At 48.9% G+C, this 12,857-nt stretch overlaps 1 pseudogene; it reads left to right on the forward strand.

Moving 5' to 3' along the window:
- The first annotated feature begins 1,766 nt into the window (after positions 1-1,766).
- LOC125973219 (janus kinase and microtubule-interacting protein 3-like) lies at positions 1,767-10,090 on the forward strand (annotated as a pseudogene).
- The last annotated feature ends 2,767 nt before the right edge of the window (positions 10,091-12,857 follow it).

The raw sequence follows: 12,857 nt of genomic DNA on the forward strand, positions 1-12,857 counted from the left end.
CACTGAACAACACCATGCCGCATTGAACAACACCATGCCGCACTGAACAACACCATCCTGCACTGAACAACACCATCCCGCACTGAACAACACCATGCCGCATTGAACAACACCATGCCGCACTGAACAACACCATCCTGCACTGAACAACACCATCCCGCACTGAACAACACCATGCCGCACTGAACAACATTATGGCTTACTGAACAACATTATGCCGCACTGAACAACACCATGCCGCACTGAACAACACCATGCCGCACTGAACAACACCATGCCGCACTGAACAACATTATGCCGCACTGAACAACATTATGCCGCACTGAACAACACCATGCCGCACTGAACAACACCATGCCGCACTGAACAACACCATGCCGCACTGAACAACACGACGTCGCACTGAACAACACGACGCCGCACAGAACAACACGACGCCGCACAGAATAACACAATACCGCACAGAACAACACAATACCGCACAAACAGTTTTAGATAATATTACGTCGCAGTCATGTGACGCGGACATGACGTCAATAGGCGGAACTCACGGCAAAATTATAATCCGTGGGCGTGGCTTGCAACAGGAAGTAGGAAAGCGGCAATTCTGGCAAACAAGACACAGCGGTTAGTAACACGATGACTTACAAGGCAAATATTTTTGTTTTCAGCTTGCAACTTGACCGTCTAGAGCGTACAAGGTAATTACAACTGTTTTTTTTTAGCCCTGAAAAGCGAGGGAGTGTGGCGTTTGGGAGGAATGTCGAACTCGGCGTCTGCTTCCAGCCACAGACGCCAAATTTCGACGATTATTTCGACTGGTCAACGGTTGTAAATTATTGCGTTGACTAAAAACTTTATTTAACTCTACTCTTAACTTTGCCGTTTCAGATATGCGGGTATTACACCGCGGAAATAACGTCAATAGGCTGAACTCTCGCCAAAATTCAAATCTGTGGGCGCAATGGCCTTGAGCGAGACACCGGATACAAACACGACGATTATCAACAGAAATATCTTTATTTTCTGCTTGCAAGTGGACCGTCTAGAGCGTACACGGTAAGTACAACTCATTGTGTTTAAAAAGATTTACGTTTGTGTAGTTTGCGTTGCGTTGTATCTGTGAATGTTGGTTTAGGCTAAATGTTAATGTTTAATTTCATTCCTTTAGGTTCCACGGTGTTTGTTGGCTGTATGTTTTCCACTGCAAGAAGAGGCTCGTATCATTGACCAGCAGGAGCTACAATGGTGAGTACCCCTTTCGTCTTCCATTTATGTTAAACACTTCCTATTTCATGTCTAACAGTACTCGATTTAACAAATAACCATAAATAAATACAGTGTGGGCAGTCACGTTAACATATGTGATTATCCTGCCTAATATGTTTATCACAAATATGTCACTAATCACTAATATGTTTATTTGTTTATCACAACACCTTTGGACCTTCAGCAATCGATTATTTCCCTTCATCTACATAGAGACAGAACGATGGTGTCTTAAACATCTCATTCATTTCACCAAATAACTTCACGCAGGTGGATAACGGCCGTCTCGGTCACGCTATGTTGCGTGATGCAGTTTTGAAGAACCAAATGCATTTATTCAATGAATAAGTCAAGCTAGTTCTATGTTTATGATGTTGTAAGTTACGGTACCGATTGAAGTTGAGTTCGAAGCCAGTGGAAAACAGCGCTGCGTTTGTGCTCTCCAGGTACAAATGTTGTGATCTCTGACTGACGACCGGGCGAGACTCGAGTAAGAGATGTCCAAACGAGCTCCGGCAGGGCGGGCCAAGGCGGAGCGAACGGACGCCCTTCAGGCCGCCAATGACGAGCTGAGAAACAAACTGATGGACGTCCAGTTAGAACTTCAGCAGGAGAAGAACAAGGTGAAAACCTCAACAGACAGACACTGCCTGCCTCCCTGCCTGCCTCCCTGCCTGCCTCCCTGCCTGCCTCCCTCCCTCCCACTTTTCCCGATGTAGATTAGACATGCGTGTGCCATGACTGTGTCAGCCTACATCAACAAATGCACCGAGGACGTCAGCACCACTAAGAATATCATCACCCGGGGCAACCAACGACCCTGGATGACTGAGGAGGTACGTCAAACGCTACGAGCGCGGAACTCTGCCTTCAAGTCTGGCGACAAGGAGACACTGAGGACAGCGAGAGCCAACTTGAACCGTGCCATCAGAATAGCGAAGCGAGACCGCAGTCGAAAATTTCAGGATCGTTTCCACGACGTCAAAAACATCAGGAGTATGTGGCAAGGCATACGGGCGATTACAGACGACAACTCACCCTCCCCCCCCCCCGGTGGGTGTAGTTGATGCTGACTTTCTAAATGGTCTAAATAACTTCTTTGGGAGGTTCGAGGCACTAAACGGCACTCCAGCAGTTAAAACTGTCCCCCATCAGGAAGAGGAGGTACTCTGCCTTGACTCCGCCGATGTGTTGAAGAACCTGAGGAGAGTCAACCCCTGTAAGGCCCCTGGCCCGGACAACATTCCTGGGCGTGTGTTCAGGGAATGTGCAAGTCATCTGGCTGGGGTCATCACAGACATTTTTAACACCTCGCTGGGCCAAGCCACAGTGCCGGCGTGCTTTAAGACTGCCTCCATCATTCCGGTGCCGAAGAAACCTCAAATCACCTCATTTAATGATTACCGGCCTGTTGCACTGACTCCGGTTATGATGAAGTGCTTCGAAAGGCTGCTTAAAGGTCACATCGTTTCCAGACTCCCCCTATTATTTGACCCGTTCCAGTTTGCCGACCGGCAAAACCGCTCCACTCAGGAAGCCATCTCCTCCGTTCTTCACCTGAGCCTGGCTCACCTGGAGGAGAAGAACACCCATGTGCGGAGGCTGTTCCTGGACTTCAGCTCAGCGTTTAACACCATCATCCCACAGCATCTGGTAGGAAAATTGGAACACCTGGGCTTCAACACCCCCCTTCGCAACTGGCTGCTAGACTTCCTCACCAACAGACCTCAGTCAGTCCGGGTCGGACAGAACACCTCTGATGTCATCACCCTCAGCACAGGCTCCCTTCAGGGCTGCGTCCTGAGCCCCCTGCTGTGCACCCTGATGACACACGACTGCGTCCTCAGGTTCACCACCAATCACATCGTGAAGTCAGCAGACGACACAACGGTGGTGGGGCTCATCAGAGACAACAACGACCTGGACTACAGAGAGGAGGTGGAGCAGCTGGTGGGCTGGTGCAGAGAAAACAGCCTGATCCTGAATGAGGAGAAGATGAAGGAGATCATCGTCGACTTCAGGAAAAAACAGCCTCACCACGCTCCACTGATCATCAACAGCTCAGCTGTGGAGGTGGTCAGCAGCACCAAATTCCTGGGGGTCCACATCACAGAAGACCTCACCTGGACTATGAACACTACGGCACTGGTCAAGAGGGCACAGAAGCGCTTGTACTTCCTGCGGAGGATGAGGAGAGCCCACCTGCCCCCACCCATCATGAGGACGTTCTACAGGAGCACCATAGAGAGCATTCTGACAAGCTGTCTCTCTGTGTGGTGTGGAGGCTGCACCGCCTCCGATTGGAAGAACGTGAGGAGAGTGGTGAGGACAGCAGAGAGGATCATAGGGGCTCCTCTTCCCTCCATTCAGGACATTTCATCTCAGCGCTGCATGTCCCGTGCCCGTAACATCATCAATGACCCATCACACCCCCACCATGGACTGTTCTCCCTGCTGCCCTCTGGGAAGAGGTTTGCAGCATCCGCTGCAGGTCCACCAGGTTCTGCAACAGCTTTTTCCCTGCTGTCATCAGACTGTTGAACACTAGAACTGTTGAGCTCTAAACTGAACTCTGCATCACACATTCACAGAACTGTACTTTATGACACTACGGACCTCTATCTTGCACTATCTCGCACTACCAACTTTACTGAACTTGTATAAACCCTTTAAATAGAAGTTTAATACATGGTTTAGCATTCCTCTGCACACTCTTGAATACTGTTTTGCCTACTTGCACTATTGCATAATTATCACTGCTGCACTTTATACTTATTTTTAATATATATATATATATATATATATATATATATATATATATATATATATATAGTATATGTATATATATATATTTTCATAGGATATGTTACTTCTATTCAACTGCAATATCACTACTTTGTTGTAAGACGTATGCAACGGAATTTCGTTTTGTATGCACCATGTGCAGACAAGATGACAATAAAGTTTGTCTAAGTCATGTCAGGTCAGCTGTCTGGAGAGAGAGAGAAGTCAGGACCTGCGGGCGGAGCACCACCGTGCCACCGCCGCCATGACGGAACTCAAAAGCAAACTCCATGAGGAGAAGCAGAAAGAGTTAGCCATTACCAGGGAGACATTACTGCGGCAGCATGAAATGGAGCTGATGAGAGTGATCAAAATCAAAGATGGAGAGATCCAGCGACTGAATGCCTTGGTCCTCAGCCTGAGGGACGGCTCCATGGACAAGGTGATCCGCTCTATCCGTGTCTGACTATCCGCACGCCACGTCGGGCTTCGATGCGGCCGCTACCGTATTGTGTAGCTTGTCCCCAGTAAGCGTCGCGGCGCTCCGTTGCGGTCTCAACGGCCCGGTGTGGCGCAATGTCTGCTCAGGTGAGGAGGGGGGGCGCTTTGCTGGCGGAGGTGGAGGAGACGCGGCGGTGTCGGGAGACCGAGCGGTGTCGCCTCCACCAGGAGCGCGGAAGAAGCCCTGGCAGCGGCCCAGCAGGCCTGGCAGTCCCGAGCGGCCGAGCTCCGATCGGCTCATCACCAGCATCGGGAGGAGCTGAGCCGAACCAAGAGAGACTGCGAGAGGGAGATCCGCCGACTGGTAGGACTGATCAGATGCGCGGTGCGTGGCTATGTTCCCAATTTCGTTGTATACCTGCAGTGCAATGACACCTAAGGCATTCTATTCTATTCTATTTCACAAGAAGAAAATGTCCGGTTGCTCGCTTCGCTTTTGTCACAGCAAAGGTGTTCTAGTCGATTCAAGAAAAAAATTGGCCGGTTGCTCTCTTTGTTTTTGTCACAATTCTGGCAAATGAGTTTGCCCGCCTGCCTGAGCGCTCCCCGTTTGTACATCCAGACGGATGAGATCAAGCTGAAAGACAGAGCGGTTAGTGTTTTGGATGAAGCCCTGGGGCCGGCCACGTCCACCGCCTTCAGCTGCAGACTCAGGCTGCCGAGCAGCAGATCGCTGCCCTGAGGGATTCCCAAAGGGCGGGCCTAAACTACCCTGGAAGTGGGGTCAACGCCGCTACTAGCAATCCTCTTCATTGCGTAAGCCACCTCATCACACACTTGCAGTACGCATGACTTAGTTCGTTGCTGGAGGAAGGTAGCACAAAAACAGTTTTGAACTTTGAACGAGTGCTTGTGTGTGTGTGTTGCGGGGCGTTTTCAGTCTCAGGAGGATCGGGACACGCGACGGTTTCATCTGAAAATCGCTGAGCTCAGCGCAGTCATCAGGAAACTGGAGGATCGAAACGCCCTGCTTTCTGAAGAGCGCAATGAACTGGTAATTTATTGACGGCACGCTTGAAGGTTTGCGCTACGTTTGATGCGCGCCATCCAGCGAGGCACCCATTGCGCTTGCTTATTAGTTGAGCGGCGCGGCGAGTCGGTTGCCTGGTAGATGTCTTTTATTGGGAGCCAAAGCCACGATTCCGTTCAAACCGATGCAAAAGAAATGGATACGTTCTGGCCCGCGTGTTGTGCGTCTTTCACATCCCGCACTTCATGCTTGCAGCTAAAGCGACTGAGAGAAACAGAAAGCCAGTTTCTGCCACTCCTGTACAAAAACAAACGCCTGAGCAGGAAGAATGAAGAACTCTCGCTGGTGCTGTGTCGCCTTGAAAACAAAGTGCGCTTTGTCACCCAGGAGAACGAGGAGATGGCAAGCTTGGTAAGTCGACGCGGACAACGGCGGCGTGCCAACAGAGTCCACTGCATTTGTGTTCCACAGAGAAGGCCTAGTTCGCTCAATGACCTGGACCGCGGTTGCGGCCAGCAGGACGGTGAAACGGAGTTCCTTCAAGTTGTGGAGCAGCGGCACATCATCGACGACTTGTCCAAGGTCTTCAGGCAGGCGACTCGGTGCACGTACGGCAGCGCCGCGCTCGCTCGCTGTCGCCAGGAAACCTTTTCCGTCCAAAGCTTGGCCGGCGGCCGCCATCCAAAAAATTGGCCCCTTAAATTCCGACCTTTCAAGCAGGAGCATTGTGCGCACGCGTTTGAACACGCTTTAGACTTGTTTTGCCGTTTTCAGCAGCTCAAAGCTCCCGTTTTGTCAGCGCCTTTGCCACTCGCTGTGCGCTGAAAACGACGGACTTGCCCGGCTGCTCAGCCCGTCAACCATGAGCCGCGAGCGCGACGTCATTGTCCGTAGGCAGCTAGTGGCAAAATGCACCCTGTTAGAGTTGCGCTCGCTCCAACTTATTTTGCAAGAACCACACGGGAGACAAGTAAGTTCTTTTGGACACCTGCAGGTGGAGAGTCCATCCGTTGTACGAATGAAGTCTGACTCTCGGCTCCTGCACGAGCATTTTAATTAAGAGAAACAGGGTGGGTGTAAGAGTGGATTGAATAGAGGAAGCCCTTGACCTCTAGTCAAAACATAGCAAGGGGTGTTTTACGACTTTGTGTAGGAAGGGATAAGCGATAGGGATAAATAAGGGATAAATAATATTATTTATTACAGGTCGCAGTCAAAGTCAAAGCAACACAATGATACGATAAAGATAATCTGGAAAACCCTGACACACCCTGTAGTTGTCACTTTTGGAAAAGACGAGCGTCCCTCCAATCATCGCCGGTGACGTGTTTTTCAGGCTCTGGAGACAGGAGCTCATGTCAGAAATGTCATTGTGAGTCGCGTTTGTTTCTGCGCCGGAGCCGTTCGTTCCCTTTGCATCCAAAGAATCTCAAAGGCGGATTATTTGTGTCGACAGGAGAGAGATTTGCTGCTACGATACCGACGTCGAGAATCTCTGAGGAGGAACAAAGCGTGAGGTCCTGCAAGGTGAGTCTGTTTGTTTGCGGCTGCTTGGTGTTGCGCAAGATGAAATGGCCTTTTTCTCGCTATCGTTCCTCTCGTCGATTCATCGTGAGGTGTCGCTTCAGTTTGTTCAGAGAGATGTTTGCTTCCGCGCCCGCAGGTCATCGAAACATTTTACGGCTACGACGAAGACGTGTTGGTGGACCCGGACGGATCGTCCTTGTCTTTTCACACCGACAGAACCCCCGACACGGAACCCGAAGAGGTAGCCCGCCATTTCTGCCAGCGTATTGGCACCAAACATTCCTCTTCAGCCTGGAATCGGACTCGTCTTTGCGTCGCGGGTGCTTTGTCGCCGGTCTGACTGATTCTGGTACTAGTGCTGTGTTGCATTGGTGTGTGCATGAAGAGGCGGAGCTTCGCTACCGCCAGCTGACGCAAGAATATCAAGCGCTGCAACGAGCCTACGCTCTGCTAGCCCAGACCAGCGAAGGGGACTACGACGCCGAGAAGGAGATCAAGGTGGCGCCCCTTCCCGCAACCCCCGGCCGGGTCGCAGCCTCCCCGTTCTCACCCAGCCTCGGGTGTTCTCTGGTCTGAAAGGAGGAGGAGGAGCCTCTCTCCTCCTCCTTTCAGACCAGAGAAAAGCTGATGGTAGAAATGGGTCACTATCAAAGCAGAGTAGCAGATCTGGAGTCAGCGCTGAAGCAACAAGGACAGGTAAGCTCATCAATGAGCACACCTTTTTCTCAGACAAAATAGCTACATTCTTCAGTCACTCATCCGTCTGGCATTACTGGACCAACCCCCCCCCCCCCCCCCCCCGAACGTGGCTGGGAAAATGCGGAGAAAAGCAAATGTCATTTTCCAGTCAACCAAAGAATTTGTGGATGAAAATGACACAACATTCCAAAGCTGTCCACGCGTTTGTCTCTTCTAGAATGTCAAGTGGGTGGAGGAGAAGCAGCTGCTGCGTCAGAGCAATCAGCAGTTGGCCGAAAAGGTGACGGAAAGAAAGGCGCTGGGCGGAGTCGCTTGGCGTCACACCTGTCGGGAAGCCCCGCAGATGAGGTCTGACTGTCTTTTCAGGTCAGGCGGATGGAGGCGGAAGAAGCGCGTCTGAAAGAGCACATCCAGGATATCCGAGACCAAAACGAACTGCTTGAGTTCCGCATCCTGGAGCTGGAGGTGGGAAGACTCGCACAAGCGTGTTGAGGCCAGAGATGTGACGGACGGACGGACGGACGGACGGACGGACGGACGGATGCATGCCTCTGCCTTTCAGGAGAGGGAGTGGCGCTCCCCCGTCTTGAAGTTTCTGCAAGTCCGTTTCCCAGACGGCCTCAGCCCTTTGCAGATCTACTGCGAGGCCGAGGGCGTGAGCGTACGTAAGGCGTCCCTTGCAACCCTAACCTTAACCCGAGGTCCCAGAACACCTTACATTGCTCCTTGCGCCTTTCCCCCGGACATCGTCATCAGTGATCTGATGAAGAAGCTGGACATCCTGGGCTATAACGCCGTAAGTGTATGTCGAACTCCTTATGTTCGCACTCCACGAGACTCGGCGGCTCAAATGTGACTTTTGGAAGGCTTTGCGCTGAAAGAAGCTTGTTGACGCTGTGCCTTTGGGCTCTTGCAGAATCTCACCAACGAGGAGCAGGTGGTCGTGATTCACGCCAGGACCCTTCTCACCCTAGCCGAGAAGGTAACGCGCACGTCGACGCACGCTCTCGCATTCTGCTTATGTGACAGCAGCCTTTCCTCAGTGGTTAGAATACATCAAAGTGACCAAGTCAGCACTTCAACAGAAGATGTTGGACATTGAAAGTGAGAAGGTAGACAGACACGCGACATCAGCCAAGGGGAACTCCGGCAATGTGCCCCAACAATTCTGACCTTGAGCTGTGCTAGGATATGTTCTGCAAGCAGAAGGGCTACCTGGATGAAGAGTTGGACTTCAGGAAGTGTTCCATGGACCAGGCTCATAAGGTAAGCCGCCCTCAAATCTCCCGCCGGACCACTGATGGACGAGGATTGCGGCCCAGAGGATCCTGGAGCTGGAGGCCATGTTGTACGAGGCGCTACCGCAGCGGGACTGCCCCGCCACGGACGGCGAAAAAGCCAGCCACGCTGGCGTGAATGACGTGCTGACGGCGGATCAGAGAGAAGAGCTTAGGAGCGCCGTGGACCAATGGAAGCGAGCCCTGATGTGCGAGTTGAGGGAGCGCGACGCTTGCATCCTCCAAGAGAGAATGGATCTGCTGCACAGCGCGCAACAGGTAAGGGCCCAAAGCCAGCCCGGCACTTACTTGCACGCTTACTGGCTTTTGAATGCCACTTTCCATTTGTCCGTCCTAGAGGAACAAAGAGCTGAAAGAATTCATCGAAGCTCAGAAGAGACAAATCAAACAATTGGAGGAGAAGTTTCTGTTTCTCTTTCTATTCTTCTCCTTGGCCTTCATTCTGTGGCCCTAACACCAGCTGGTGAGTGAGCTCCAGCGGCACCGCACTCGACACCTCCGATACACTGCCAGCCGGTCTCAGACGTTGGCAGACGCTCCGATGCCAACGTATACCCCCCGCCACGGTGACAGAGGCACCGCGTCACACCGGCGCTCATCCAATCAGAAGGCAGGAAAAGCAAATTCACATGCAGGGCACTTTTGAACCAGAAGAGAGCGCCACAAAAAACGGTTGTTGCCCCAAACGCGCACTAAAAAGGGTCAGAATAACAAGAGTCCCACTGGCCAGCCGGGGCCACCCGTCCAGCTGTTTCTTCAGGGGGGAAAAAAATTGGAGTCACCGGTGAGTACATTTTGCATTTAGCTCTGCTTTTCTGCTTCTGTCTTCAAGTGTGTGGCATCCTGCGATCAAAGATTCAGCCAACCCCAAAGCGGTTGACCTCAACGTCCCACCACCATGCCTACCAGAGCAGGTGACGTGATGCTTTGGACATCCTTCCGTCTCAGATGCCCAAAAGTACTCTTTGCCACATCTGCGGCAATACGGTGTCTTTTCAAAGGTGCAAATAAATCCAGCGTGGGCGGAACACGCACGTCTTCAGTTTTTCCCGCTTTGTTTGTGTGACAGCTGTTGTGAAAATTTTATACAAATAAAGTTGTATAGTACAGGTTTGGCCAAGCCGCAACTCCCGAACCGCATGCGGCTCTTTTATGTTCATATCAACATTTGTGTGTGTGTGTGTGTGGGGGGGTTGTGCGTGTTGGCTTCACTTGAGTTCAATTTGGTATTTTGGTCAAAAGCGCATGTGGTGAAATTCCACAAAGTAGGATGGGCAAACACATTTCTTTAAACTATGAGTGTCAATTGGGCTCTCGAAATGGCAGGGAAAAGATGCACAGCAAAACGAAAATACGTAGATGAACACAGGACGTTTTAATCAGAGTGGGAAAGTTTCTATTTTTTGTTGAACGTGATGGCAAACCATTCTGCCTGATATGTCAGACCTCAGCGCATTTCAAAGATTCAAATCTTCAGCGCCATGCACTTCAGCTCACTCCATGCTAACATTGATCAGGCGTCGAACCCGCAACATCATGCTTAAGAGGTGGCCATGCTAACCAGTGCGCCATTATGTCAACGCATAATAACTGTAAGTCTACTGATCAAAACAGCGGTTACTATATGACGTCGCTACGTCGTGGTCACGTGACGCAGACAAGACGTCAATGGACGTGGGCAGAGTTAACTTGTTTAAAAGGGAGTGGGCAGAAGAAATATTTAATTTATTTAAATCTATTTTGAGTGCACACCATTATGCCAATGCATAACAACTGTAAATCTACTAAACAAAACAGCGGTTGCTATATGACATCTGCCACGTCGTGGTCACGTGACATACGTGACGTCGATGGGCGTAACTTTCGCCGGAATTCAAATCCGCGGGGAGAGTTAACTTGTTTAAAAGAGAGTGGGCAGAAGAATTATTTAATTTATTTAAATCTATTTGGTGTGTGCGCCATTATGTCAATGCATAACAACTGTAAGTCTACTAAACAAAACAGCGGTTGCTATATGACGTCTGCCACGTCGTGGTCACGTGACGCGGACGTGACGTCGACGCCTACTTTACATCCCACCGATCACAGGACCCCTCGGCTGCATAACCGTGCCCCCTTCCCAACCAATCGGATTTGCTATACGCGAAAACGACGCCAATGGAAAGAGCTTCCGCCCAAATTTAAATCCGTGGGCGTGGCTCGCAGCAGGAAGTAGGAAAACGGTGGCGATGTTGACAAAGACACAGCGGATGGTAACATACGACTAACAAGAGAAATATTTTTATTTTCTGCTTGCAACTGGACCGTCCAGAGCGTACACGGTAAGTACAACTCATCGTTTTTAAAAAGAAGTACTTTTGTTGCCCTGAAAAGCGAGTGAGCGTGGCGTTTGTGGGGGACGTCGAATTTCGACGATTCTTTCTGGTCAACGGTTGTAAATGATTGTGTTGATTAAAAAAGAAAACTTGATGTAACTCTACTTTTAACTGCCGTTTCAGATAGATTTGGAATTGCATCACATCCAATTTTGCCTAGAGCGTACACGGTAAGTAACACTCATTGTGTTTAAGGAGATTTACGTTTGTAATAGCAGAAGTGTAGCCGCGTTGCGTTGTACGTGTGAAAATTGGTCGAGGCGAAATGTTAATGTTTAATTTCATTCCTTTAGGTTCCACGGTGTTTGTTGGCTGCAAGTTTTCCACTGCAAGAAGAGGCTCGTATCATTGACCAGGAGCGAGCTACAATGGTGAGTAGCCATAACATTTATGTTAAACACTTCCTATTTCATGTCTAACAGTACTTGATTTAACAAATAACCATAAATAAATACAGTGTGGGCACTGAAGTTAACATATGTGATTATACTGCCTAATCTGTCACCGAGTAGATTGTTGCAAAGTAATATAAGATCCAAAGTTGTAATTCAGAATAGTTTTCAAAAGAAGGCCATTAGAATTATATACAAGTCTGATTACCCTGAACAAGCTATTAATTAAATCACAAATTCTTCAATTCAAAGATTTGGTAGATTATCAGACAAATAATGTCTAACAGTAATTGATTTAACACATCACGATAAGTAGATTGAGTGTGGGCACTCTCAAGTTAACATATGTGATTATACTGCCTAATCTGTTACAGAGTATGTTGTTGCCAAGTAATGTAGAATAGATCCAAAGTAGTAATCCAGAATAGTTTTGAAGAGGCCATTAGAATGATAAACAAATCTGATTACCTTGAACATAATAACAAGCTAAGTGTTTAATATGTCCTATAAAGTCAAAATTGGGCACCATCATGTGGTGAAATTTGGAATTGCATCACATCCAATTTTGCCTGGGAACAAACAGATTACATAAATCTTAGTTTTGAATAAACCACTCCTTCTCAAACAAGTAAACTCTGCCCATTTTGCGCAGTAGATGTTCTGTTAATATCTAGTATTTATACAAAGTCATAATTTAAATTGCTTTCAACCTTCATTCATCGGTTCAACCAACATTACTCGCTCTTATTACCAACTTGTATTGATTTAACTAAGCGTTTAATACTTCCTATCAGGTCTCAAATCGAGATTTGGCAAAATACAATTTCAGCAAACCCAATTTTGCCAGGGAACAAAAATAGATTAAATAAACTAAATAAGTCCTCTTCCCATTAAATAAATCAGAAAAGTCTGTCTTGTAACCAGTCCTCTTCAAACAAGTAAAGTCTGCCCATTTTGTGCCGTAGATTTTGTGTCTATGCCTAGTATTTAAACAAAATCATAATTTAAACGACTTCTTTCCTTCATTCACTTTGGAAATTTG

This window comes from Syngnathus scovelli, chromosome 8 (genome assembly GCF_024217435.2).
Source record: "Syngnathus scovelli strain Florida chromosome 8, RoL_Ssco_1.2, whole genome shotgun sequence".
Lineage (NCBI taxonomy): Eukaryota > Metazoa > Chordata > Actinopteri > Syngnathiformes > Syngnathidae > Syngnathus > Syngnathus scovelli.